The sequence below is a fragment of the Gopherus flavomarginatus genome, chromosome 1, assembly GCF_025201925.1.
Source record: "Gopherus flavomarginatus isolate rGopFla2 chromosome 1, rGopFla2.mat.asm, whole genome shotgun sequence".
Taxonomy (NCBI): Eukaryota; Metazoa; Chordata; order Testudines; family Testudinidae; genus Gopherus; species Gopherus flavomarginatus.
The window spans coordinates 154,370,795-154,378,023 of record NC_066617.1 but is presented as its reverse complement, the minus strand read 5'-3'; positions in this window follow the sequence as shown (position 1 = coordinate 154,378,023).

The window sequence follows — 7,229 nt, the reverse complement described above, 5'->3', positions numbered from 1 at the left end:
ACCCTCTTGGCCAGCTTCACCTGGTTGGCCAAGTCTTCCCCCAGTAGCATGGGGATGGGATAATTGTCAGACTGCAAAAGTCCACATTCCTGACCAGCCCTTGTACTGGACAGGCAGTTCAGCTGTAGGCAAGTTTACAGATTTTTGATATGAATGGGTAAATTGTCACTTGGGCCTCTTGGTTGATGAATTTGGGGTCCACTAAGGATTGGTGGATAGCTGACACTTGTGCCCCAGTGTCTCTCCACGTGATAACCTTCTTTCTGCCCACTCTCAAGGTTTCCCTTCTCTCTGAGTGTATTTGAGAGGCATCTGGGCCTGGGGATCTTTGGTGCGATGGTGGTGTAATGAACTGCACTCGATTAGGGTTCTTGGGGCAGTTGGCCTTTATATGTCCCAGTCCATTACATTTAAAGCATCTTCCAGCTGACTGGTCACTGGGATGAGGTGGATTGTTGGAGACTGGCGAGGTGGGACAATAGGGAGTCTGGGGCTTTCCTTGGGTTGTAGGTGGGGTCTTAGGTTGCCCTCGGTGATAGGGTTTATTTTCTGTTTGCCCCCTGTGATATTCGCTTCCCTTGCTAGTAGCTTTCTTCTTTTTTGCCACTTCCACCCATTTGGCTCCAATCTCCCCTGCCTCGGTTACAGGTTTGGGCTTCCCATCTAGGATGTACCTTTCTATTTCCTCAGGAACGCCCTCTAAGAACTGCTCCATTTGCATTAGGAAGGACAGCTCTGCCAGAGAGTTAGCATTTGCTCCTGATATCCAGAAACCCCAATTCTCTCCAATGTGGTAGGCGTGTCAGGTAAATGACACATCCGGTTTCCACCTTAGGGCTCTCAACCACTGACGGGCATGCTCAGGTGTTAGCCCCATTCTGATTCTGGCCTTAGTTTGAAAAAGTTTATAATCGTTCATGTTTTCCCTAGGCATTTCAGCCGTCACCTCTGCTAAGAGTCCACTAAGCTGTGGCCTCAGCTCTATCATGTACTGGTCTGTAGAGATGTTGTACCCAAGGCAGGCCCTTTCAAATTTTTCTAAGAAGGCCTCAGTATCATCACCTGCCTCGTAGGTGGGGAATTTCCTGGGATGGGGAACGGTACCTGGAGAAGGGTTGTTAGGGTTGGCTGTTGCATCTTGCTTAGCCTTTTCTAATTCCAGGGCCTCCCTCTGGAGCTCCAAAGCCCTCCGGTGGTCAGCCTCTTTGGCTTTTTCTTTGCTTTCTCTCATCTCCAGCCCTTTGTTTCTTCTCCATAGTTCTCCTGTGGTCAGCCTCTTTGGCTCTCTCTTCTGCATCCAGTCTAGCCAGCTCCTGTTTAGTTGCTTCCTTGGTACTCATTTGTCTGCTTTCCTGTGGTGGCCACACTACCTCTGCAGCTTACTGACTGGAATGCTTTAGCTCAGGCTGCTTGGTTAACAGATTTTCTAACTAGCTATATCCGAGAGGTAGAAAAAAACAAACAAACACACAATTCAACCCGTAAATGCCTTTTTCTGGTTGTCTGCTGGCTCACAGCTTGAAGCCTCCTTTTAACAAAGACCCTTGTAAAAAAAAAAAAAACGTAATACCTCTGCCCTCAGGCTGCTTTCCAAGCAGTTAGGGAGAGAAAAAAAAATCCTATTGGCTTTTGGTTCCTAGAAATCCCAACACTGCTCACCATGTCAAGGGTTTTTCCCCACTTTGAACTTTAGGGTTCAAGAAGTGGGGACCTGCATGATCACTTTTAAGCTCAATTACTAGCTTAAATTTGGTACGCTGCCACCAGCCAGAACTCTGTGTCTGGCACACTTCTGTTCCCCCCACACCTTTCCTGGGGAACCCAAGACCCAAACCCCTTGGGTCTTAAAACAAGGAGAAATTAACCATCCCCCTCCTTTTCCCTCCACCAATCCCTGGTGAGTTTAGACTCAATCCCTTGGATTCTAAAACGAGGAAAAATCAATCAGGTTCTTAAAAAAAAAGCTTTTAATTAAAGAAAGAAAAGGTAAAAATTCTCTCTGTAAAATCAGGATGGAAAATGCTTTATAGGGTACTCAGGTTCATATAGACTAGAGGGACTCTCCCCCCACCCCCAGCCTGAGATTCAAAGTTACAGCAAACAGAGGTAAAAATCCTTCCAGCAAAAAGACATGTACCAGTTGAGAAAAACATAAGACTAATCCGCCTTGCCTGGCTATTACTTACTATTTTGAAACATGAAAGACCGATTCAGAAAGATTGGAGAACCTGGAATGATGTCCCGTCCCTCTCAGTCCCGAGAGCGAACAACGAACCAAAAGAAAAGCACAAACAAAGACTTCCCTCCACCAAGATTTGAAAGTATCTTGTCCTCCTATTGGTCCTCTGGTCAGGTGTCAGCCAAGTTTACTGAGCTTTTTAACCCTTTACAGGTAAAAGAGACATTAACTCTTAACCATCTGTTTATGACAGTAGTTAAGGCGGAAGAGACCATATATTGGTCCAACAACTTGAAAAGCAGTGCAGCAACACATTGTGGAAGGCGAAAGGCATGATGGGACACTACAGCAGTCATGGCTATCCACTGCAGCTAAAGAAGCCTCCAGTAGTAACAGCCTTTGTGCCACTGGGCCAAGCTTTAGCCTCCAAGAGAATGGGATTGTCCCAGTGCAATGACTCTCCCATTTTAATCAACCTCACACGCACACAATTAATGCACCTCTCTTAAAGAGTCCTGTGGCGATGGGGGAGTGGCAAAGTGACTGGTGAAGATGATTACTGGCTGTTGTAACCACAAGCTTGCACGCAGGTGGCCTGGGACACTGGTCGCCCACCCCATCCCAAGGGCAGCAGGGAAGCTTGGTAACATGCCAGGCGACAGAGCAGCCCTCATTAGGATTGCACACTACTCTCCCTGTGCAAGGGAAGGGGTTAGAAAAGGTGCCTCAAACATTGCCTGCGCCAATCAAATCCAGTCAATTTACCGCAGCTGGCAGATCATCCTCAACGCAGTCGAAAACTAAAGAGCACTTGGAACATCAGGACTATGACAGACCAAGATGATACTTCTCAATTTAAAAGAATAGCTTTCCTTTCAAAAGAGCTAGCCTGGTATGATATTGACATTGCAGTGTTCAGTGAAACCAGATTGGCAGATGAGGGCTTTATTACAGAACTGGCTGGGGGCTACACCTTGGGCTTGTCTACGCTTACTTTTTATAGCACTCTAACTTGCTGGCTCAGGGGTGTGAAAAATCACCCCCTTGAGCACAGCAAGTCAGAGTGCTTTAAAGTGCTAGCGTAGACAGGCTCCAAGTGCTGGGATCTGCGTTCCCAGCGCTTGGGAGTTAATCCCCTCGTCAAGGTGGATTACCAGGAGCACTGAGAGAGCTCTCTCCCAGCGCTTGTGCGCTACCACACTCACACTTCAAAGCACTGCCGTGGGAGTGTTCCTGTGCTTTGACTTTTCCAGTATAGACTGCAACATCACAATGTCTACATGGTTTTATAAAGATATGTTAATGAGTGAACATAATGTAACTGGAATATGCTTCATGCAAAAGGTCTCTTGTAATGTATCATTACAAAGCTTATAATCTACTGAGTGTGAGCATCCTATTTGTATAAATGTACCACTTGTATCTGAAACTGGAAATACGAAATGTAACTGAGGGCCTATTGTAATTATGCAAAGTGTGGGCCATTAATGGCAATTTGGAATCTTGATGAAGCCCACTAACCAGGACAATCGTATGCAGATGGGTGTGTTTTACCTGTAAGTCTTCCTTTATGTGTGTGTGCTGGCAAGTGAGCAATGAAATGTAATCATGTCACCTGAACTGGAATCCACCTTTTAACCTGGTGTCTTTCCATTGAGAAGGAGGGGGTGGGAACTCAGGCTGACAAAGGATTCCCATCTTATGCAAAAGATATATAAAGGGGTGGAAGAACAAAACCAGAGAGGAGCCATCATGAAGAATCCCCTAGCTACCACCTGAGCTGGAACAAAGGCTGTACCAGGGGAAAGAATTGTGCCCAGGCCTGGAAGGTGTCCAGTCTGAGGAAAAAACTTAATCTCGCCCTCAGAGATGCTTCAATATCTGTATTCAGTTTGATTAGACAGATTTGCACATTTTATTTTGCTTGGTGACTTACTTTTTTCCTGTCTGTTACCACTTGGAGCCACTGAAATCCTACTTTTAATGAAATCACTTTTTACTTATTAACTCAGTATGTATTAATACTTGGAGGAGCAAGCAACTGCGCATCTCTATCAGTGTTATAGAGGGCGAACAATTTATGAGTTTACCTTGCATGAGCTTTATACAGGGTAAAACAGATTTATTTAGGTTTAGACCCCATTGGGATGGGGCATCTGAGTGTTAAAGACAAGCACACTTCTGTGAGCTTCTTTCAGGTAAACCTGCAGCTTTGAGGCAAGTAATTCAGACTCTGGGTCTTCGTGGGAGCAGATGGCATGTCTGGCTCAGCAAGACAGGGTGCTGGAGTCCCAAGCTGGCAGGGAAAGCAGGGGCAGTAGTCTGGGCATATCTGGTGGCAGCTTCCAAGGGGGGTTCTGTAGTTCAATCCATCACAGACATTTCCCTTCTTTTTGAAGGGAAAAGAAGCACAATTCATTGACTGGGAATTGTCATCACAACCAAACTCTTGTAATGTCTTGAAGAATTTCCAACAGGCATCCACAAAAGACTCATGAAACTCTGGCTATGGCTAAATAAGTCACGATTTGCTACCATCATCAGTGCATATGTGCCCACCTTAACAAGCCTGACGATGCTAAAGAACAGTTCTACTCTGATCTCAAATGTCTCATCAAGTCAACACCTCAAAGTGACAAACTAATCATAGGAGATTTCACTGCATGAGTAGGTAAAGGTAACAACTGGCAAGGTGTCATTGGAAAAAATGGCATTCAAAAAAAAATGAACAAAAATGGTCTCCTACTCCTAAGCAAGTGTGGGGAACATAACTTAATTACAAATACTATCCTCAGACAGGCAGACAAATATAAAACTACATGGATGCACCCCAAACAATGGCATCTAATAGATTCGCATTGATGGACAGTGATGTACATAGAGATGTCTGGATCACCAGAGCCATGTGTGGATGGAGCAGGAAGCTGGATGGATCCTAGAATGATTAGGTCAATACTGAATGTACACACCGTAGCCACATGCCTGAAATGCCAAAAACAATCAAGAGATCCCAATATTGCTGAACTAAATCATGCATACTATCGAGACAAGCTACAAAGTGCACTAGGAACCAACCTTGGTGATAACCTTGTTTCATGGGAGGAATTCAGAGATACAGTACTAAGACATTCCCCTGGTGTTATCTGGACTGGTGATCTGCTAGGTCACTTCAATCCTTGACTCTGGGAGCCAGCATTACCTTGCTCTGCTGTGAGAAAACCCACTCCTGGGTTGTTCCTGCACAGCCTCTGGCATGTATCTGGGAGCAGCTTACATGAGTGAGCACCTTTGGCCAGCCACTGCTTGGATTGTGCAACTAAGTGACACTAGCCAATATCTCCGGTCTCAGACACAACCCTAGGAACCTCTGTCTTGCAGCGCCAGTTATGCCTGCTGGACGCTGCAAGCTTATAGGAGTTCGCCAGTTTAACAAAGAAATTGATATGTACTAGGTTTGTTATTCCAAAGGGAGTCTGACACTTCAAACTGAACACACTGCTTCAGGTAGAACAAACAAATTTATTAATTACAAAAATAGATTTTAAGTGATTATAAGTCAAAGCACAAGTAGTCCATTTTGGTCAAATGACATAAAAGCAAACTTGTTCTAAGTTGATCTTAACACTTTCAGTGCCCTTACAAACTTAGATGCTTCTCACCACAAGCTGGCTGGTTGCCCTTCAGTCAAGCTTTCCCCTTTGATCAGTGCTTCAGTTGTGTGGTGGCGGTGTCTGTAGATGGAGGTGGAAGAGAGAGCATAGCACGTCTCCCCCTTTAATCATGTTCTTTCTTTCCTCCTAGTTCTCCCTGCCCCTTCAGAGTCAGGTAAGCATTACCTCATCAGTCTCAAACTGACCAAGGGAAGGGGGGAGTGACTCACTAGAGAGTCTAACAGATCTTTTGTTGCTGCCTAGGCCAGTGTCCTTTGTTCCTGTGAGGCTGGGCCGGGCTGGGCTTGTCACACCTCATCAAGGCATGTATGGGAACTACCCCTCTGCTCCCGAAGAGTTTTTGCCTGGGCTTGTTTTAAGCCACAAGGACACATGTTTAGCCTCACAAGTATATACATGAAATTACAACCTATAACATTGCTCAGTGCATCATGAGCCTTCCGAAAACACATGCCATGACAAACTGCATTGGATACCACACAATCATATTATAAGGATGGACACAGAGGTGCAGGGTGTTCCTGAGGTACAGACTGTCACAAGCACAAAAACGTGCAGCTGACATCCTCAGACAGAAGAAAAGGGCTCATGACGAAAATGAGGATGAAATCACAGTACTCTTGAAAGAAAAAAAAATATGAGGCTTTCCAAAACTGGCAAAATAGTTATTCAGTCCATCCCAAAGAGACAGGTTCAAACTTCTGCAAAGCAACACACGGAGACAACTACACTCAACACAAGATAAATGGTGGGAGAAGGTAGCAGAAGACATTCAAATGTATGGAGAAACAAATGAAATAAGTTATTTGATTCTTTGAAGCTAGTACATGGACCTTCAAAGGTGGGCAGAGGTTCACCCATGACAGCTGATGGCTAGACAGTCAAAGACATACATGGCATGGAACAGATGTAGAACGGATGAAAAAGATTAATTGTTCACTTTAATATAACGTCATAAGCAAAGTTTTATGAATGAAACAACATTCGTTCATAACCGGTTACCCCAATAACTGGCTAATTGACAATTAAGATGCTTGTAAGAGCCAAACCCTTTAGCCAGTTGCCCTTGTAAGTTTCACTGTCAATCCAATTCCTGCTTAAACCACTGAGACTTGCACTGTTTCAGTATTGTAACTTCTGTTCACTGTTTACCATATTGTAATTCAAATTCCATTTTGCAAAACCCTGCTGTAATCTTATTAGTTTAGACGTGTAAATGAGGTATGTATAGATAATGAAATCAACCTCCAGCACCAGCCTGTTCTGATGAAATAGAGTTCAAAACACTACCGGCTGAAGATGCAGACAACAGCCCTAACAAAGTAAGAAGAGACCACCCTAAAAAGAAAACAAAAAGGTACAATAAAAAGGAAGATCAA